The sequence below is a fragment of the Trichosurus vulpecula genome, chromosome 9, assembly GCF_011100635.1.
Source record: "Trichosurus vulpecula isolate mTriVul1 chromosome 9, mTriVul1.pri, whole genome shotgun sequence".
In the NCBI taxonomy this organism is placed as follows: Eukaryota; Metazoa; Chordata; class Mammalia; order Diprotodontia; family Phalangeridae; genus Trichosurus; species Trichosurus vulpecula.
The window spans coordinates 38130330-38153791 of NC_050581.1; positions in this window are offsets into that span (position 1 = coordinate 38130330).

Below are 23462 nucleotides of genomic sequence, written 5' to 3' on the forward strand. Positions count from 1 at the left end.
GGATTGTTTCATTCTTGGTCCTTGTACTCTCACTGCAAAGCACGGTGCCTGGTACATAGTAGGCTTAACAAATATTTGTTAGTATTTGTTATAATTATATATAATATGTAAGAATATTATATAATTAAATAATAATAATTTGTTCCTGGGTAGCAGAAGCTAACTCCAGCTTTTGCCTGCAAGAAAGTCCAGCAAAATTCAAGTATCAGCCATGTCCCAGCTCTTCCAACTTCTCTTCCTGTACTGATTTAAATTCGGATACTTCTGTCCGTATTGCTGCGTCTGTGCCACAATATTCTCTCACCCTGCTCAACAGGATTCTTTCCTCAAAGGCATAAGAGGATGGCTTGAGTGTCCCAGTGCCAACCTGTTCTCTATCATTTCTTTTTTTAAACTATATTTTTATTACACTAAATATTTCCCAATTACATGTAAAATTTTTTTAACATCTATTTTTTAAAATTTTGAGTTCCAAATCTCTTCTTCCTGCCTGCCTCTCCTCCACCCATTGAGAAGGCAAGCAATATATTGATTATACATATTAAGTCATGCAAAATGTTTCCACATTAGTCATGTTGAAATAGAAAACAACAAAAACAGGAAAAATAAAGTTTAAAAAATATGCTTCAATCTGCACTCAAGAGTTCATCAGTTCTCTCTCTGGAGGGGAATAGCATTTTTCATCATTCTCCATCATCGGCAAATAAACTACTCTGCAGAAAGTTCTAATATATTCTTTGCCATTGATAGAACTATAGAAGTCTTCACTTCTTTGCCAAGTCACCTCTCACCACCTTTACCCATTCATTCTCCAGTTTCTGCCAAGGACGCTGAACATGTCTGAACAGACAAAAGGCTGCGGCACATGCAGAGTCAGGATTCTGGTATCCATTTGAAGACATAGTCTCTAAGAGCACATCGTGCTGGAAATCAGGAACTGCCTGCAATAAATTTTCCATAGAAGCAGCAGGCTCTGCCTTCTAACCGCTCTACACACCATCCCAATAAACTCAAGCAATGATGTTCACAAAAAGCATGTCCATAGACCTTGGTAGTTTCCTCCAATACAGGGCGGGGATGTTGAAACTGACCCCTCTTCATGGCAATGGTATGAAGACCAATTGCTGCTTGCAACATCTCTTTAGAGGTCCAAATGAAAGGTGTGCTGATGTATGTAAGTGATCGGCTTTATCACTGTCATCACTACCATTATCACCAACAGCAGAGCCAATAACATTCTTACAACAGAGTAAGACTGCTGATAAGTGGGACTGTAGCAGGAGGCACCATGGTAACTGACATGAAACTAATCAACCGGGCTGTGTCTGGTGCAACAGCTTGGTGAGGAGTACTGGGGGGGGGGGGGGTTGAGATGGTTAGTTGAGTTTCTTTCAAGGGGTGTTTCCAGGGAAGGGATGTGACATTGCATATGAAGACCCAGAACTGGAACAACGCAAGAATCAGTTGGATTTCCCCAACATGGTCTTACCAAGGACCTACCATCGTGAAGGCTCATGGGTGCAACCAGCTTTGTCTTTTAATGAATGTGTACCATCCCAATAAATTCTAGCAATGCTGCATTTCTAGATCAGATCATTTAGTCTCCGTAGCCTGTACTGGGGACTTCCGAGGATTGTATTTCCAGCTTTAGGAACTCAGAGACAGGGAGTACAGGGAGTGTTGGAGGAAATTCACCTGGAATATGAAGTATATTCCAGGGAAATGCAGTTAGATATGAGTTATATCTCTCTTTCACATACACCCCACCACTCAACAGTTTTGACTTCATTACGTGGCTCATATGACTAAGGTAATTTCTGCACAAGATAATGAATAAATCGTTGTTTACCCCACAAATGGCAGAACCACAAAAATAACCCAAAGACTCAGACTTAAGTCACTACACCTTGCCTGGACATAATAAAAGACAGAGAAATCAGGTCGTGGCACTTTTGCTGTGTTTTTTTTTGGGGGGGGGGCAAGGCAACTGGGGCTAAGTGACTTGCCCAAGGTCACCCGGCTGGTCGTGGCGCTTTTGATCCTACATTTTATCTTTAAAACGTCCCGATGTACTTCATGCCACCTTTGGGTGTTTAATTTTACATCTCTTATTTTTTTCTTGTTTTTTAAGTACTTTCACATATTAGCTCTCATCGTATTTCACAACAACTCTATAAAGTACATAGGGTAGTTGTCAGCATACCCGTTTTAAAGATGCAGAAATAAAGACTGAATTGTGACTTGTCCAAAGCCACATGAGTAGGAAGTGATAGAACAAGGACTTGAACCCAGTTCTTGGTCTAGTATTTTGTTACACTATGGTTCTGTACCCATGACTCAATTAATGTTAAGTGTCTGGCCAGGAAGACCCAAGTTCAAATCTCGTCTTAGACACATAAGTGTGAAGGAAAGGAAAATTGGATTATAGATGCTTTTTATAGTTTCTATTTTCTGGTTCATGACAAAGTTTTTTTTATTTAAAAGAGAGAAAATAATGAAGATCAGCACTATAGAAATCTACAGGCAGGGGTGGAGGAGTGGGGGGTTGAGATGGGAGAATGGGAGGTGAAGTAGCTCTAAGAAATTCAATTATCTCAATCAGTAAGAATAGTCAAGCACAGTTTGGGAGGGAGGGAGTATTATTCACTATAATCAGGAGACCTGGGTTCAAAACCCACGCTTGGTGCTTACTACCTGTGTGACCGTGGACAAATCACTTAAACTCCCTACCAGGGGTGGGGAATTTGAGGTCTTGAGGCCACAGCCACATGTGGCCTTCTAGGCCCTTGGGCACAGCCTTTTGACTGAGTCCAAGTTTTACAGAACAAATCCTTTTATTAAGGGGATTTTTTCTGTGAAGTGTGGATTCACTCAAAGGGCCGCACTTGAGGACCTAGAGTGCCACATGTGGCCTCGAGGCCACAGGTTTCCCACGCCTGCACCCTAGACCTCTCTTTACTTATCTATAAAATTATGTTGGACTAGAATGCACCTAAGGTCCCTTCTATCTCTATCCTTATAGTCCCGTAATCAATCAATCAGCAAGTATTTGTTAAAGCCTCTAAGTAACTAGAGTCAGCCCTGAAGCTTTTGGGGTGCTTTATCGCCATGGAGTCCTGAGTTCTGAGTCACAGAGCCGGGCTAAAGTCCTGCCTCTGACACATAGACTGATCGTGCTAGTTACTTCACCTTTCAGCGCTCTCTGCAACTCTCTAGGACTATTTGTTGAGGAGAGGTTGCTGACCTGCATTGGCAGAGAGAGTTTCCTCCCCTGAGATTTCCCCATACCATTTGAAATCCCAGGTCCAGTCCCTGTCCTTATGTGTCGGGTGCTGTGCTCTATTCCTTACAAGGGCAAAAGTCAAATAGCCCCTGGTCTCTACAGGCAGCTAGGTAACACAGTAGAAAGATTCTGGAGAGCAGGCCTGCCCAACTTCATATTAGGCCTCTTGATCTCTTCTTAGATGGCCAGTGAGCCCTATTAGCTGTGTCTGAGAACAGCCTCGGGGCCTGAGGAGGACCTGAGCCGTAGTTACATGCTCCACATTTTTGGGGTTGCAAGTGCACCCCGGCCGAATGTTGTGCGGGCCTAAGCTAGAGTCAGGAAGACCAGAGTTCAAATCCTGTTTCAGAGGCTCACTGTGTGACCTTAAGTAAGTCACTTAACCTCAGTCTGCCTCTGTTCCCTTGACTATAAAAAACAAGGATCCTAATTGTTGAGAGGATCAAACAATAGTTATAAAATGCTTAGCCTAGTGCCTGGCACATAGTAAGTGCTTAATAAATGCAGATTCCTTTCCCTTCCCCTTGCTTTTTGTTTTGTTGTTTAGTTGTGTCTGACTTTTCGTGACCCTATCTGGGGTTTTCTTGGTAAAGATACTAGAGTGATTTGCCATTTCCTCCTCCAGCTCATTTTAAAGATGAGGAAACCGAGGCAAACAAAATTGCACGACTTGTTTGGGGTCACACAGCTAGTAAGTGTCCGGGGCTGGATTTGAACTCAAGTAGATAAATCTTCCGGATTCCAAGCCTAGCGCTCTGTCCACTACAGCACCCGGCTGCCTTCAAGAAGTTTATATTCTGTATAAAAGTCAAGAATGTATGTTGCCTCCCATGGAGACACGATCCAACATCAGATAATGTAGAGTTAGAACTTTTAATAAGCTTTCCCTTCATAGGTTTGTTTCCTCCATCGAACACAGCAAAGGAGACAGTATGAGGCTTGTAGGCTTCCTTGCCTTCAGAATAGAGCTCACCCTTACAGAGAGCTTCGAAATATTTGCACTACTTATCACGCAGAGTAATTGTGAAGAAAATGTCTTTCCAGACTTCAGAGCTCTATACGAATGTGAGTTAGTAGCCTTAAGAATTCCCAAGAGCCCCTGGGAAACAGGATTCCAGGGTTTAAAGTTGGAAGCGACTTTTTTTTTTCCTTTAAGGCTTTAATTTCCCAGACACGATGAAAACCTTTTTACCGAGACACATGGAAAACTTAGACATGACCACAGTTTTGATAACGGATAAGCAATCAACAGATATCCCACCATCAGAGAGGTGAAAACAGAGCCAGGCCCACCAAAGCTGTGGCAAATTAAGCAGCCTTGAAGACCCGTGCCCCAGCCTGCCTGCTTCCAAATGCTGTCCAGAACCATACCAATGACTTCCTTTCTAGCAGTGGAGTGAGTGCCCAAGGGTATCGTTTCTGGCAGCATCTTCCTTGCCAGGGATTAGTTGCTCAGGCTAGAAGAGCTGGCAGTAGGTAACACACTGAACTTCCTCAGTGACCCTTGGTTCTAAATTACAAATTATGCCCTGGGGACATGTCTACCAGCACCTGCTTCGCTGAAGGAAGAATTAAAGAAGTTATTATCTCCTTCAAAGGCACCTAGGTTGCACGGTGGATAGCACACAGAACCTGAAATTAGGAAGAGGGGAGTTTGAATCCAACCTCAGATACTTCCTAGATGTGGGTCCCTGGGCAAATCACTTAGCTGCTCTGTGCCTCAGTTTCTCCATCGGTAAAATGGGGATGACCGCACCTATGTCACAAGGCTGCTGAGGTTCCCTCAGTCAGGATCAGATGAGTGGACCTATGTAATGTGCTTTGTAAACCTTAAGGGGCTACGTAAATACTGTGCTCAGTTGTTTTTTCAGTCACGTCTGACTCTTCTGGGATCCCATCTGGTGTTTTCTTGGCCAAGATGCTAGAGCGGTTTGCCATTTCCTTCTCCAGCTCATTTTACAGATGAGGAAACTGAGGCAAACAAAATTAAGCGACTTGCCCGGGGTCACACAGCTAGAGCTAGGTGTCACAGTGGATACAGCACCAGACCTGGAGTCGGGAGGAGCTGAGTTTAAATCTAGCCTCAGACACTTATTGGCTGTGTGAACCCGGGCAAATCACTTAACCGTGTTTGCCTCAGTTTCCCCATCTGTAAAATGATCTGGAGAAGGCAATGGCAAATCGCTGCAGCATCTCTGCTAAGAAAACCCCAAATGGGGTCGTGAAAAGTCAAACATGCCTGAAAAACGACCCAACGACAACAAATGCCTTTTCCCAGAGTGTTTGATCTTGAAAAAGTGAAATACCACTACTAGTATTAACAAAAATAGTTAACATTTTGTAGCTCTTTAAGCTTTATAAAGTGCCTTGCTTATGTTATCTCATTTAATCTTCAAAACAACTCTGAGGCAACTGCTAGTTTTACAGATGAGAAAACAAATGAGTCCTGCCCAGAATCACAGCCGTGTCTGAGGCAAGATTAGAACTCGGGTCTTCCAAGTTCAACACTTTCTCTACTATATTAAAGCACGATTTCCAGAATCCATTTCTTATGTGGGTGCAGCCTAGATAACCACAGACATGCATTTATGTATATATTTTATACATGTATGTATAAATGTATAACATATATACATAAAATATATGAAATATATATGTATAAAATATATATTTGCCAAGTTGTCCCAGTCCTTTTCTTACCAGACAGCAGCCATTATACATAAGCAGTGGTTTGCCGGCCAGGGCGTGGATTTAACAAGTGTATCATGGGACCAGGTTGGATGCTAATCTCTCTGAAAGACCTACAGCTTTTTATTTAGTACAAAGGATCCCATGGGATCCAGATTTCTCAGTTACGTGACAAGTTGATGGAAGAGGCAAGGACCACCATGGTATTAGAATCCATTCCAGGGAAATCCCCAGGGTCATTCATACCCTAATGCCTTTTTCACTTTGCTTTAGTAAAGTTCTCACACAAAATGATCCATCAAAAAGCATTTATTACTTTCTTACTATGGGCCAAGCTCTGTGATAATCACTAGGGAAAAAAAGAAACAGCAAAAATAGTCCCTGCCCTCTGGGAGAATTCTAAAGGGGTAGAAGATATGTATAAATTAGTACATACAAGATAAACATGGAGTAGATAGAGGGTCATCTTAGAAGAGATGTCACTAACAGCTGGGAGACTAACCCAATCCAATAAGCATTTATTAGGTGCCTGTTTTGTGCCAGGCACTATGCTAAGTGCTGGGTATATAATTAATAAAAAAGATAGTCCCAGCCCTCAAAGAATTTACAGTTTAAAGGGGGAGATAGCACATAAATGGAGGGAGGGACACATCAGGAGATGCCAGGCATGGGAGCATCTTGGTCTTTAGAGCTGAAATCAAGTGCAAACCGGAGATGCAAAATAGGGTGGGCTGAGAGTCTGCTTTCTGCCATCTATAAAGGAAGGCATTGTGAGGAGTTTGGCACACCAACCTCCAGCCCTCCAAAAAGAGGGAGGCTGAGGGAGCCAGGTGTCAATCAAGGCTTGAATGAACAGCTCAGTGAGGAGATTAGAAGTGATGAGTTTATCCTAAGAGGAGAATAGTGGAGTTGAAACCAGGACAGAAGATGCAAAATAGACTAGGAAATCTCTGCTGGAAGAGTTGATGCTCCAGTTCAGCCTTAGAAGAAGGGTCACCTCCAGTTGTCCTGATGAATACCAGGTCACTGGACCCAGATGGCTCTAGAGGAGAAAGTGAGGCTGGTGACCTTGCACAGCCCTCCCTCACTCAAGTCAAAGTCAACTGCAAGTCATGTCATCATCTCCCTGATGTCATGATCCTCTTTGAAAAAACGAAGGACAAACACAAGAAGAAGCCAGAGGAGGGGAAGACCTTCAGGGTTTCTGGTCAAAACAGAAACAATTGCTATTTACACCCACTCAGAGCCATCAGAATACAAACTGACCAAGTGTTGGCTAACCAATGAGAGCCAGAATGATTTGGGTTTAAGACATGGTCCATCAAAAAGAAATCTAGCCCTTAAACCCTATGATATCTTGTTGTTATATTTCAGCGATCAAAATTTATATTACTTTGGGCAGACAATTCTCAGGTAAGGGTATGATTTCCTATGTGGACAGAGGGAGAGGAGGGAGGGGAAGGACAGAGAGAAAAGGAAGAAAGGAAGGAAGGAAGGGAGTAATGGGGGAGGGGGGAAGGGAGGCAGGAAGGAAGGAAGGATTTATTAAGCACCTTCTACATGCCAAGCACTGTGCTAAGAACTTCACAGTTATCTCATTTAATCCTAAGAGGAAATGGCAAACCACTTCAGCGTCCTTGCCAAGAAGGCAGTGGACAGCAGAACTAAACGACAAGAAGTGATTGAGAAATCAATCAAGCATTAATTAGGTACTTACTACGTGTTAAGCACTGAGAACACATATAGTCCTTTCCCTCGCAGAGATTATATTCTATACCTTACAGTTTGTATAGCCCATTATTACCACTTAAAAAGCACTCTTCTGTGGGTTGTCTCTTTTTCCGTCTGTAACAATGCAGAGGTACACCATGGCTGAAGGGATGGAGAGCTGTTTTCTCTTTGTCTAGAGACCTTACTTGTAGCACATACTGGCTGGGTGACCCTGGGGAAGTCGGCTTAGCTGCTCAGTGTCCCATACAGATAAGCTGCAGGGCAGTGCCAATCTCTCTTAGTGAGGGGAGTTTCCTCACTGGGACTGCTCTACAGAAAGGAAATTGCAGATCTAGTCTCTATCCCTTCTTGGTCCTCCTCCCCCCCAAAAAATCTTCCTCCCAACCTAATATTTTTTGATAGGGCAGGAACTATTTGCCTTATTTTACAGATAAGAGAATAGGCTCAAAAAAAAAAAGAAACTAAGAACGACACCAAGAAAATTCAAATGATTTGTCCAAAGTCACATGACCAATAAGTGGCAGAGCCAGGACTAGGGTCTCCTCTACTATACCAGAAAATAAACTAAGTCTTTCTGGTTGCTTTTCTTCAAAATAATTATTATGATGATAACATATGTATAATTATATATAATAAAATACATAAAAATAATAATAGCTAACAGTTATACAGCACATAGTTTGAGCCAGGCACCAGGCTAAGCACTGGGGATGTAAAGAGCAGCTAAAGACACACCCTGCCCCCAAAGGGGTTACACTCTAAAGGAAGGGACGATAATAAACAAATGGATAAATAAATGGGTAAATAAAAATAGCAATTATGTAGCGCTTACTACATGCCAGGCTCTGTGCTAAGCCTTTACATTCTCATGTGATCCTCATAACGACCCTGAGAAATAAGTGTTGTATTAGCCCCATTTTAGGGATGAGGAAACTGAGGCAAACAGAGGTTAAGTGATTTGCCCAGAGTCATATAGCTAGTAATCATCTGGGACAGGACTTGAATTCTCTACCCACTGCACCACCTAGCTGCCCCAAAACTAATTTTATGGATGTATTTTGTCTTTACGTTACTATTTTTTCTAGGAGAAAACATTCTCCCTCCTCAATCCTCTAGATTGAAGCCTACTTCAACAAAAACAAGCAAATAAAAATCCCCAATTAAATACCAAATTGGAAATTCTGAAAACCAAAGGAGAGACGAATAAACTTGAAATTAAGAAGACTATTGAACTAATAAATAAAACTAAGAGTTGTTTTTTTTATGAAAAAAAAAACAATAAAATAGACGAACCTTTGGTTAATTTGATTTAAAAGAAGGGGAAAAAAAAAGAAATTATCAGTATCAAAAATGAAAAGCGTAAATTCACCACTAATGAAGGGGAAATTAAAACAATAATTAGGAACTATTTTGCCCATAAATTTGACAATCTTAGTGAAATGGATGAATATTTACAAAAATATAAATTGCCCAGATTAACAGGAGAGGAAGTGAAATAGTGAAATAAACTAACCCCACATCAGAAAAAGAAATTGAAGAAGAAAAACAAGCAAACATTCTTGATGTGGTGACCTTTCTGACTCAAGGACAGTATGCTTGACCATCTCCTTTCCTGGACCATCATCGGTTTTTCAGTCGCTCAGACAGTTGGCTGCTCTAAGTGGAACTTTCACCTACGTTGTTGGAGTTGTGCGCATTTTGGTAGCTTTGAGATTTAAAGGGTTCTGAGTTCTCCACAGAGAAACAAACTCACGGCATGTGTGTGTGTCCATGTGGCTACGGTCTTATTACTGAATTGTATCAAGTGTGCTCGACAGATCAAGAAAAGACGCTCCTTAGATTCTATCGTTAACAAAAGATCAAACACAGATTTGATTTTCTTTTCCTAAGGAAAAGCCAAGAGCCGTGTCACAAAAGCAGGTTAGTAAGGATAACAAAGAGGAAGCTCTGTTTTTATCAATTGATACTCGTTCTAACCGGCCCAACCTGCCTTTTGACTCAACCATTCATTTGGAATTCAGGCCATCAATGTGAAGATGAAATCAGGCTTAATAAGGGACTAAACAGAAAATAACAGCCTCCCTCACAAGAATACAGAGATAGGGGCTGGAAAAGCCACCATCTGTCGCAACTCTTGACAGTTTTCAGCACGGTGTGGGTGGCGTCCTCATTCCCCCAGTGCACACCGGACCAGGAGTTTCTGAATCCTGTGGGAGGCAGGAAGTAGGTTGGTGTCTGGTTGAAAACTCTCATGGCCGTTAGCAATGGTACCTGAGAAGGTCTGCTTCAGACCCTGGGGTGTTTAAGGGAGGGTTCTATTAGGAATTACCAGCTCCTTTCCCAAACGACCCTAAAAAGAAAAATCTAATTACCTTTATCATTAGCAACAGAAAGACTGCAATTTTTTCTGGTTTCTAGTAGAGGCCTAAATCTATGCTGTCTCACAGATAAACAAAACCAAACCAAAACAAAGCAATAAAATCCTTAATTACTCACACAGTTTCCAGAAAATCTCATTTTTTCGATTTTATGGTTTAGGCTAGTTGAAAAGCACCCAAATAAAAACAATTAAAAATAAAATTAAAAAAAGAAAAAAAAAGTACCCAAATATTTTCTTCTTCTTGCTCACTGGATACCACCTCCTTCAGCCCACAGGAAGGGAACAGCAAGGGTATCTTGGATCTAGCCTAGGCACTTCTCAGAGATCATCTTCCAGCCTCCTTGAATCTCAGAGACTCTTGGCTCTGGGAAACAGTTATTTCACTACCCCAGGGCTGAGAAGCTTGCCACTGTTTGCGATCGGTTTATTTTCATTAAATCTATAGGGCATGTATCAAGAGGCGATGCTATTTAGGATTATTAGGAAAATACAAAATGAATTTAAAAGTATTAATAGCAATATAATGAAGGGTAACAAGATGAGAATGTTTACCATGTCCCACCCCATCAGGTAGACCTCTGTAAACTGATGCCTTCTTGCCCATACACCTTCTTCCAGAATACAAAGCAGTTTTTCTTTTTTAAAGGGAAACTAGGTGTTGCATTGGATAGAGCGCCATGCCTGAAGTCAGGAAGACTCATCTTCCTGGGTTCAAGTCTGGCCTCAGACACTTACTAGCTCTGTGACCCTGGGCAAGTCACTTAACTGTCTCAGTTCCTTATCCGTTAAATGAGCTGGAGAAGGAAAACACAAATTACTTCAGTATCTTTGCCAAGAAAACCCCCAATCTGGTTATAAAGAATCAGACATGATGGAAACAACTGAACAACAACAGATTTCTTTTTTAAATTAAAAACATGGAAAATAGGACTTCAAATAACCACAGTGCTTCCAGACCTTAGATACGAATTAAAATACTTATGATGATATTTGTTCATGTTCTAACTTAAAACATCATTCAAAAAATAATGCACTAGTGGTCAGATTAGACATTGTATGTCACCCAAATAGCAATAGATGGGGCGGGGGGGAGAGTGGAGGGTGAGGAAAAAACAGTCATGAACAATAAATTGCGTACACAAAGCAGGGTAAAAGGGATCTTCAAAAAATGCATGACCCCAATAGAGAGTGGAAATATTATTTCTCAAGAACAAGGTACACTAAGAATTAATAATAGCTCTTTGATGTTTACAAAGAAATATTATCCCATTTGAGACAACAACACTCAGAGGTAGGTGCTATTCTCATCCCATTTGAAGAAACTGAGGCAGAGGCTAAGTGACTTGGCTAGAGTCACACAGTATGTGAGGTCGTCACATTTGAACTCAGATCTGCCTGACTCCAGGTCTGTGCTCACTAGTGCCACCTAGCTTCTTAGCTGGTACTGATTCATTTCAAAAGTAATTAACTGTACCATGGGTCCTTTAGTGTGAGCTTTTTTACACCTTGGAAACTGACAAATGCTACAAATCAAGGCTTGAGATGTTGTTTTGACTGTCTGGACCTAAGAAAGTAGAGAAAATGTTACTAGTTCAGATTAAACTTACAGTGTGCTCTGCATACTCCCCCACCACGGAAGCCAGTTATTAAATATTTATAAGCATATTCCTAGACTGCTCTGTGGAAGATTTTGGGAAGACATGAAAAGAGTCACCTTGGATAAGGATTGCCTGGGTTGTAATGTGTATTACTGGAGGAAATGCCCATATCCGTGAGGTCACAGATCCATTAGAATCTTGAAGAAATATTAGCAAAGACCTCTTCCATTCAAGGTTTTAGTAAACATTGAGATTTCATCTTTGTCACCTTTCTTCCATTTTCTTTCCCCCACTTTGGCTTTTTTAACTGGCTGTAACATAGAACTGATTGTTTTTTTAAAGAAACTGTTGTATTTGTTGGTTTTGCCTTTTTTTCTTTTTTATAAAATTACTAATGTATTTTTTTACACCACAGCTTTCCTTCCTCTCTGTTTACCCTCTCTTCTAAGAGAGAAAAACAGTAAAACCAAAATGACCAGGGTGATAGCATTTATAACATTCCACTCCCACAGCCTCCCTACCTCTCTACTGAGAGGAGGACCAAAATTGGCCATTATTAGAACAATTAATATGTTTGGCAGATTTTAATGTCGTTTTTATGTCTTTTATTGTTGTTTTGCTTTTTTTACATTATTGTGGTCATTGTATATACTCTTCTGGTTCTGCTCACTTGACTCTATATCACTACGAGACTCCACCATATTTCTCTGACTTGTTCATGCTATTTTCCACAGAACAATAATATTATTTGTCAATCATATACAATAAATACTGCACCCATTCCCAAATCAAAGGATACCCAGTTGGATTGCAGCTTTTTGCTACCACAAAAAGTCCTGCTACAAATTGTATGTATATAACTTGTCTTTGACCTCCTTGGGGTGTATGTCCAAAGGTGGGATTTCTGTTTTGTCCATTTCATCTGTTCATATGAACATTTATTTTTTTCCACATAAACATTTATTACGTGTGGAGCATTGTGCTAGTCATGGAGGAGAAGATCGATGGTTTTGATAATTCTTAGTCCCAAACAAATCTGATACAACTATAGTTAGAACAAATCTTTGCAGTAAGTTTCTCTGATGAAGTTCTCATATCCAAGATATATAAAGAATAGATCAAATTTATAAGACTAAGAGCCATTCTTCAATAGATAAATGACTAATGGTAGTTTCCAAAAAGAACAGGTAGTTTCTAGAAGAAAAAAATGCTTTGAATAACCATATTAAAACGCTCCAAATCACTGATAATTACAGAATACAAATTAAGGCAACCCTGAGGTTCCACCTCACACCCATCAGATTGGCAACAATAACAAAAGAGGAAAAAATGACAAATGTTGGAGGAACTACAGGAAATAGGCACACCAATGCATTGTTGGTGGTACTGAAGATTGGCCCAGCTATCCTAGAAAGCAATTTGGAATTATATCCCAAAAGTTAAACTGTGCATACCATTTGATCCAATTCTACTGGGCCTATACTCCAAAGAAATCAAAGAAAGTGGAAAAGGTCCTATATAGGCAAAAATATTTATAACAGTTCTTTTTGTGGCAGGAAAGAACTGAAAACCAAGGAGGTGCCCACTAATTGGGATAGCTGAACAAATTATAGCATATGAATGTAATAGATTATTGTGATGCCATAAAAAATAAAATAGTTTCAAAGGAAAGTGGGAAGAACTCTAAAATGATACAGAAAGATATGAGGACAGTAGGAGGGAGAGATAAATTAAAAGATTAAAACTTACAAAGAAAAAAATGATATGGTTTTATTTCTTTTCTCTATTTGGTATTTGTATTTTAGCGTTTGAGTCTAAAATAAAATTTAAAAAAAGAAAAGACTTAGTCCTTCTTTTATTGGACCTTGCAATGTTGGGGATAGTGGTGATGGGGTGGTGGGAAGGAAGTAATAAGACACAAACAGATCGCTAGAATACACCAAATTATAACCTAAGTGCACTATAAAGTTACCAAACCAAGTTGAGGTCTAATTGGGAAGGCTACTGCCAACTGGAGGGACCAGAGAAAAGAAAATGCATTTTACTCCCTTAGCAAGGTGGAGGGAACCTCTTATTGTGGAACATCACATATACGGTCAGGCCCGCTTGGCACATTGTTTAGTTTTGCAGAGCTGCCTTTTCCCCTCTCTTTATTATTTGTTGTAAGAGAGGACTAGAGAGAAGGGGTAATATACAGAGTGTTATTAAGATATTAAAGTTTAAAAGCACTGAGACTTTCAGGATACCCCATATTTGGAAATGAAAATGATCTAAGAGCAAAAGATACCAATAAAATTTTTTTTTAATAAGAAAGAATAGGTACAAATTTGACCGTCAAGGAGGGCATCCTAGGTACAAGGAACAGCCTGAGCCAAGATACAGAAGAAGGAGAGTCCGACAGTAGGTAGAGGGCAGTGGTTGGTTGGAGAGACAAATTGGTACCAGTTTGCGGAAAGCCTTGAATGTCAGGCGGAGTAGAATAAACTTTGTTGTTATTCAGTTGTTTCAGTTGTCTCCCATTTTTTGTGACCCCATTTGGGGTTTTCTTGGCAAGGATACTGGAGGGGTTTGCCATTTCCTTCTCCAGCTCATTTTACAGATGAGGAAACTGAGATAAACAGGGTTAAGTGACTTGCTCAGGGTCACACAACTAGTAAGTGTCTGAGGCCGGATTTGAACTCAGGAAGATGAGTCTTTCTGATTCCAGGCCCAGCATTATTTTTACTGAGCCCCCAAAAGATAAATCTGAGATTACAAATATGAGAGAAAAGGTGAATGGTGACACCACAGACAAATGGTGAAGGCGGAAAGAAGATCCCAAATAGAGGGAAAGGCAATGACCTCGACATGTGGAATTTAAGGCACATCATGGAAAGATGTCCTACGAGCAGTTAGAGATTCAGGTCTGGTGTAGAGAAGGGAAGTCAAGGCAGAAAACATAGATTTGGTAGTCATCTAAAGAGCGGGGTTAGTGGAAGACCCAGGAGCAAATGATTATTTCCAGAGAGTACAGAAGAGACCTTTAGTATCAACCATAATTAGGAATTAGGAAAAGAAAGAGAGAGGAGGTAGGCACAGTCAAAAGAACACTGACAGGGTCAGAGGATCAGTATTCACGTCTCACCTCTATGGTGTTGGGCAACTTACTTAAGACACCCGGGCCTCAGTTTCCTCCACTGAAAAATAAGGCAGTTAGATTAGATGTTCTCTGAGGTTCCTTCCAGATCTAGACCTATGATTCTATGAAAAGGACAGAGAAGGAAGAAGAGAACAAGGAAAATGTAGTCACTAGTCAAGGGCAGAGAGACGAGTATTGAGAAGGAAAGGGGGGGGGGGGTTAGGAATGTTAAAAGCTGTAACGAGTCCAAAGAGGATGTGGACTGAGACATTGGATTTGGCTGACCTCTGAGAAAGTGGCACTCGTATAGTGGTTAGGGACCACTAGCCATCTCCAGTCATCCTGACCGATATCTGGCCACTGGACCCAGATGGCTCTGGAGGAGAAAGTGAGGCTGGTCCTTACACAGCCCTCCCTTGATGATATCAAAGTCAATTGCAAGTCGTGTCATCATCTCCCTGATGTCATGGTCCTCTTCGGAAAGGAAGGGCAAACTACAAAGGACCGCTAGCAATAGCAAAGGGTTAATTTAAAAAGGAAACACGGGGACTATTTTCTCTTGTAACAAAAACTAAAAGAAAATAGGTTTCTTTTGACTAACGTGGGGCTCAACTTTTTCCCACAGGCAGTTTTTAAAAAAAAGTTTTTCAAGCCCTGTCCTGCCCTGCCACAGTTGGGTGCAGTTTTTGTACCATCTTGTGGTTGTCCCAAGGAACTGCATATCAATAACATTGTGGTATCCTAGGGAAAAGCATCCATAAGTGTTCTCCCTCCCACCCCAGAGCCAAAGATAACTATCAACATGGCCCTACTCTTGAAATCTCCTAGAACAGGAGTATGCTGAGACGCCCATCCCAGCTCTCTGAACTGTTAAAATAAGAACTCTATGGTGAAGATATGAATTGGTCCAACCACTCTGGAAAAAAGGTAAGTCATCAAACATTCACACCCTGTGACTCTGTAAGTCCAGCACTAGACATATGATCCCCCCCAAAACCTGAACAAAGACAAAGTTCTCATATATACCAAAATATTCACAATTTTTGTAGTAGCAAAAAACTAGAAAGAAAGCAGGTACTCATCAGCTGGACAATGGCTTATAAGGAGATATATACGTATATAATTATATAAAAAATTATTTATATAATTATATACGTATATATCTCCTTATAAGAAATTATTTATATATATGTGTGTATATATGTGTGTATATATATATACATACACACACACACACACACACACACACACACACACACACACATCCTTCAGAGAAACATGGTCTTTCTCCCCATATACATATATCGGTAATTCTACATATATTTCATTATCTTTATTATCTATGCATATGTATAATGTACATGAATGCATATGAAACAGTTACAATAATATAAATGAAACCAAACTCATTAGTAGCAATAACCAGTTTTGGTCATGGCAAACATAATGAACTGTTTCTTTTCTCTTGGTGTAGAGGTGGCAGGGATATTGTATACATACCCGTATTCACTGTCAAATAGTGGTTTGGGTAACCATTTTTTGTTTTGTTTTGTTATACGTCTCACACAGAAGAACTCTCCCCTCCTGACCAGTATGGCCCCAGTGATGTAATGGTAGACCAGGTTCAATGCAGGGGAAGCCTGACCTCTAATTAGTCTAATTAGGCACCTGGTTCTCACATTCCTTGGTTTGCTAATAAATCCTCACCCTGATCCCAGGGAATAATAAAAGCTATAGTTCAAAAGTCTAAGGGAATCACCAAAGATTGGGGGAATAAACAGATTCTCAATGTATAAACATGAATCAGACATGGATGGGACAGGTAGTTTATTCCTATAGAGAGAGAAATGATAAAAATAGGAAGAATCACAGTACACATTAATAGAACAATTTAAATAGGATTTAGTAACTTATAAACACTGTTAGACTATGCCGGGAGGCTGGTTGTTAAGCATCACCCAGACATCATTTGAAAGACTGTTAATTAGCCATTTCGCATTTCACCTTGGCTTGGCCAACTCTGACCAGTCTGCCTACGAAAAGCTAAGCTGGGCCTCTGTCATACAGAAGCTTCCCTCTGCGGTCAGCCACCACCACTCTAAGGATGCCATTAGCCACCACTGCCATTCAGCTCAGACCACCAATGGGCACTCCTGATCTTCCAAATTCACTAGATCCTAGGATATGTCCCTTTGGGGATACTCATTCATCCAAAATAATGAAAGAACAAACAAAAAGGGCAAAGGCAGCCAGGACCTCCCAGTGCAAGCCTGCCTTCACATACATGGAGAGTGGCAGTGGGACCACCATGATACTGAGGTAGAGAAGGGGAATTCTTCTCTACTGTTAGCAAATACACAATACCTGTGTATGCTCTGTATAACCTACCAGGATGGGAAAATCTGAGCATTCTCCGTCACCTCGTTATACTAAGGGAGAAGAGTGTGTTTAATTGGGTTCATAAAAGTCAAACAGAAGGGCCTAGAGTATCTGTGATAGATGGCAAAAAAGCCTTAGCTTAGCTTGGCTTCGGTGGCAATGAGCTTATCCTATTCTAGAACAGCCCATTTCTGTTGTTACAGAGGTTGCTATTAGTTTCTTCTTAATCTAAAGGAGGATAGAGACCTGCTGCCCTCATACAAAGCTGCAGCTGAAAAGAGAGCTTGAGAGATTTCCCATTTTGGAAGAAGGATGTGTGGTTGAAAAAATATAGATCTTCACAGCTTCCTGGGGGGCCTTTTTGGGGGCCAGAACAGGTGGCTATGAGCCTGACTCATAAAAGAGCTGAAAATGTGTTGCTCAGCCCCAGTGATGTTGGCTGGGTATTCTCATTCTCTTTTGAGAGAAGAGAAGCCCAAGCTGCAATGGAGGCTCTAGTAGATAGTAGCAGCAAATGACGGTGGCAAAGGGCAGAGAACAGCAGCCCTGAAGGGAGAACGCAGACCAACGAGGCGGGCATGCAAAGCGGGCTACTCCGTGAGCAAGCCATCTAAGGTCTTTCAGCCAGGAGCATGACTTGTCTAGGGTGTGTTCCTTTGCTCTTGGGGGTGGCATGGGGAGCAGGTGGAAGACTATACCTCATTGTGCAAAGAGGAGTATTCCCCTTGTTATGTACTTGGCTAGTATGTCCTAATTAAAATAAAGTACCTGCCCCTATAAAAAAGGAGGAGGAGTCCATGAGATAATGGAAACTGCTTTGACTTGGAGTCAGAAACCAAGACAATTTGTTTCTCAGTCTCCGCTTTTCCAGACCTTTACTGGCTGTGTGACCCTGAGTAAGTCATTGAACCTGTTTGCCTCAGTTTCCCCAACTGTGAAATTGTGTCCCAATAACAGCACCTCCCTGACAGGGTTCTTACGAGGATCAAAGGAGATATTTGCAAAGTACCCAGCACATAGTAGGAACTTTGTTATTGTTTCTATTATTCCCTTCCCTTCTTCATTTGTAAAATATGTATAATAATACTTTCACTGCCCACTCCACAGGGCTATTTTAAGGACAGAATGAGAGAATATATGTATAGGATTTTAAAAACCACAGCCACGAGACAACAGAGGTGCCTGTGACCGGTGCCTTGTCTCTATCAACAAGCAGGTATTAAGGGCCTGGTGTTTCCGGGATTGTTTTGGGAAGGAAGAAAACAAATATTTATTAAGCACCTACTGTATGCTAGGCATTGTGCCAAGTTTTTTTTCAAATATTATCTCATTTAACAGACCCTGGAGGGAGGCGCTATTCCTACATTTTACAGTTGAGGAAACTGAGGCAAACGGTTTAAATGACTTGCTCAGGATCACGCAGTGTCTGAAGCAGGACTTGAACTCGGGTCTTCCTGACTCCAGCTCCCAAGTGTCTATGCACTGTGCCACAGCTGCCTCCTAGGCAGTGAAAACGCACATAAATACTGGGAACGGCGCCTGCTCTCAAGAAACTTACACTGGGAGGGGAGGGGGCCTTTCAGTCTATTGGAGCGAAGAGGAAAGTTACATTACCTTCAATAAGAACCAAGGTACAGAGTACAACCGATTAAGCACTTACCACCCTTCCATCCCACCATCCCCCACCCCCTCAACAAACACTTACCACGTGCACCACCCAGCCCCCATCGGGGAATCAGCGCACGTCCTTTAACCTCTTTCAGACTCATAGCTGCCACTCTCCCCTTGGCTCCGCCCCTTTGTGGGTGGTATCTTGGTAAGGATTATCCAATCACAACCCTATTTTATTCCCATTCCCCCCCCCCCCCGAAATTCGACTAACTCTTCCCCTTTATTAAGTCCGTGGCCACGTGCTTCACTGAACCAACTCTTAAGAACATCCCAGCTTCATAAAACATCCAAATATTTTAGGTGCTTAGTGAACAGCCTAGTTTTTTTAAGCTTTACAGATGTTCTTTGTCGCTTTTAGTGCTAAATAATTAAAAGTTTTAAATTGGATGAGACAGTAGCAAAAGTAGAAGTATTAACTCAGCATGTAACATTAGACGTGGACTCCATCGTTGGTTTGATCCCTGTTCCTAGCCCCAGCCCCTCTCTACAGAAAAAAGGACAGAAGCCCTTTCTGTCCTGATGTCTCTCTGTTTCTCTTCCCCCCCCCCCCATCTCCCCTCTGCCTGGGGGATGACAGCTAACCCGGAGACTTAGCTCACCCCTCAGATCCCACTGGAAGCGTGGTAAACGAGGCTTGTTTGTTTTTTTTTCCGCTCATTATGAATTGTTATAAGCATGGGAAGAAGCCGGAATCCACAGTGGCTCTCCCGGGCTCCGCTGGAACTCAACCCGCTCAAGCAAGAGCCGAAACCTGTGTTTATCGCACCCTAGGTGTGACAGTATTAAAAAAAGAAAAGGTCATGCCCAGGAGGCTGAAACTCATAAATCTGTTGGGGGAGGGGGAGAAGGAGGGCGGGCGAGGCAGGAATGAAACAATCCCCACTTGAAATGAGCTTCATAAAAAGGTAATTGACCTGCTGGGGATCACAGAAAGTGACAGTCATGCTGTGAACCCAGGTCTTTGCCCCCCTACCACTGGCGACCTCTGACGTGGGAAGAGGCGGTGGTGTCCTTTATTTAAACTATTTTTTTCCCCTCCAACGTTTAGTACAGTACTTGACATATTTTTTTTTTCTCTTGGTTGAAGAGAAACCATGATTTCAAATGGGGAAGGAAATAAACATTTAATAAGTGTCTTTATTACTTAACTCTTTCTGTAGACTAAGCCGCCTCCAAGAGAATAAGCATTTATGGGCCAGGTACTGTGCTAAATGCCTTAACAATATTTGATCCTCGCAGCAACCTGGGCTATTATCATTCCCATTTTACAGGTGAGGAAACTGAGGCAGAGGTTAAGTGACTTGCCCAGGGTCACACAGCTAGTGTCCAAAGCTAGTTATAGAACTCAGGTCTCCCCCGCTTCCGGGCCCAGCGCTCTCCCACTGGACTACGTAGCCGCCCGATTCAATCGGTGTAGGAATCTCCCGGTGAAGAAACTCCTTCTACCAATGCAGATTTGAAATTATTCTGAAACTTTAAGTCTTAAGAGTGTTGATTAGAGTAACCCAGTCCGCTCTGTCAGAGCCAGGGACTGGGGTCAGGCTCCCTGACTCCAAGACTGACTCTCTGCTCTCTGCCAAGAGCATGAAAGTACATGATAACCATGACATCATCAACAAAAACCCCACTGACTATTTTATAAGACTGCACTCATTTACTCAAATGAGATTAAAGCAACTGTTATGACATTGCATAGCCACTGATGTGACTTTTAAAAAAAAGATACAGAAGCACTCGTTTACCTCCATGACTAGAAATCAAGAAAGAACTTTGAGATTTGCGGCCTTTTTCAAATCTCCCTTTCAGCTTTACTGTTTCTCTACATGATGGTCCATCAGCCACACCACAGATCTGTCAAAAGGTTTCTGTTTTGTTTTTTTTTCATGAATATGACCTATTCACTTATCACTCAGGCCTGAATCCACTAGATAAATGGATTCAGAGTCTAGGAGCACATCCGCCGTTGGGCCTTCTCTCTGGATTCAAAGACTCCATTATATTTGGGCCAATAACATGTGTTTAATGAGGTGTGTTTGGTGCAGCTCAGCACAGCCAATCTCATTATGTTGTGAATTTATTATTGAAAAAGATTCATAAGAATAACACAGCCTACAGTATGATATGATATTATAATTTTGACCTAAACTTTAGCCAGAAACATTTTTATAGCCCTTTCCAAGAAATCCAGATTTTAAAAGCGTTGTTGGTAGGTTGTATATGTGGGAGGGGAAAGGAAGGTATAATTCGTAACAACAGTGAGGTTACTGTAATCATTTGACTATTTACATCCTTGGAGAAACTGAGATAGGATCAAACTAGAGGCGTCCAATATAAGAAGTGACTCAAGACAGCTATTTGCACTCTGGAGTGTCTTTTGGTAATTTTTGTAATTTGTAACTCTGCATTTAAAAGTGAATTAACTAATTTCTGGGGTTTTGCCGTAGATACTTATCTTTCTTCATAGAAACATGATTGAAGGTGGAGGAGTGTGCATCTGGCATTCTAAGTTTTCAGTGCCTACATCTGAACTGCTGCGTACTATGTATCTGCCCTCTCAAAAGAGGCCAAGCTAATCACCTGAAGGAGCGTTTATTATCTGGTGTCAGTGATCAGGAGGGGAGGCTTAGTCTGCAGGAGGAATTAAACATTCTCTTTAGAACCTGCCCTGAAACCTCAAACTGCCAAGAGGACATCACAGTCTCAGATGATTATTTAAAAAAAAAAAAAATACAAGCATTCAGAGCAAGGCATAGGAGTTTGGGCAGCCCCCTGAAGGCTTAAAAGAGAATTACAGAATTGGAGAGGTAGAGTTGGAAGGGACCTCAGATCATTTAGTTCAACACTCCTCATTTTACTGACAAATAAGAGGTTATTCGGCTTGCCCAAAGTTATTACAAGGTAGTGTGGTGGGTGAAAGGTGAAAATGATAATATTAGGATTTAAATCCATGTCCCCCGACTTCAAATCCAGCTATTGTTCCACCAGACTATTCTGCTTGCCAAATGACTGCTCTCCTACTTCACACCATTTTTGCCTCCTCCTTCTTTTTCCCCTTCAGAAAGAAGCTTCAGTTCCCAAGTTCTCTCCCTAGACAGCTTACATATCTTCCAAGGTGTTTAATGCATCCTGGTTGTACCGGTACAAGCCCACACGTCAGGGAGGTAGGGCCTCACCATCCTGGATGTTGACACCTATTCCACAGGCAGGTTGATCCTTCACCTTGCCTATATTCTGTGTTTTATTTTAAATTAAATGTTATTTTTTCAATTAATAATCATTTATTTTCTATCCTTCCCCTTTACCCCAGAAAAGAAAGAGAAAAATAAAACCCTTGTAACAAATATGCATAGTTAAGCAAAAGAAATTCCTCTATTAGCCATGTCTAAAAATAGATGTCTCATTCTGTGTATTTATCCATTAGTCCCTCACCTCTCTGTCAGGAGATGGGTAACATACTTCACTGGTCTTCTGGAATTGTAATTGGTCACTGCATTGACGAGAACTCTTAAGTGGTTCATCTTTACAATTTTCTTGTTATAGTATAAATCATTCTCCCGGTTCTGCTCAATCCATTTTGCATCAGGTGCCCATTGGCTGGGGAATGGCTGAACAAATTGTATGTATGCATGTCGTGGAATACTCCTGTGCCCTGAACAGCGAGTGGTTTTCAAGAAACCTGGGAAGAGTTGTTTGGAATTCTCCCCCTCCTCGCTTCTGCGGCTTCTGCGGTTTTCTTCAGGTCCTAGCTAGAATCCCATCGTTGTGGGATCGTTGCAACACCCTTTAATTATTTTTTTAACCCCCTTTCATTCTAGGACCTTCTATTTAACCAATGATCTTGAATTTATCCTGTATATATATGTTGTTTGTGTATGTATGTGTATATGTTGTCTGTATGTTGTTTCTCTCATTAGATTGTGAGCTCCTTGAGAGTAGGGCCTGTCTTCAGCCTTCCTTGTATCCCCAACACTTAAAACACTGCCTGGGGCATGATACGCACTTAATAAATGTTTATTGACTGACTTATATAAACCATGATTATTCTTCCAAGACTGATAAATCGGGAGTGTGTGTTGTGTGTGCGTGCTTGAGCTGGTCAGGACTTCGGTTTTCGAAGATGGAAGAAAGTTTCAGAAGCAAGAAGTCACAAGGCATGAGTTCAAGGGACAGTGCATGTGCAATTTGTCCTGAATGAAGGGTTCGTACTGAAGAAAATATCAGAAAGACAGGTGGAGGCCAGATTTTGTGTGAATCACTAGAAGAGCAGGTCTAGAACAAAGGGAGTAACCTGATTTAAAAAAACAAAAACCAAAAAACCCCCAGTGTTTTAGGAAGGTTTGTAGTTCTATATACATGCCTCTTTCCTTTACAAATACTCATTTGTATGAAAACAAGGCCTAGGATGCTTTAGCAATTAAGGATTTACTAGCCTTTCTAACGCTAATAAAGAAAAGTTACTACCAACTTAAGTCTTGGTTGTAATAACCTGGGCTAATGTCACTGAGAGGGTGACAAACTCAAAGAGGAAGTGAATATGAATGTTAATAAGATTCATAGATTATTCCCTTTATTGAGTTCAGTGTGAAAGATGGACGGGTGATTGATATGCTTTTA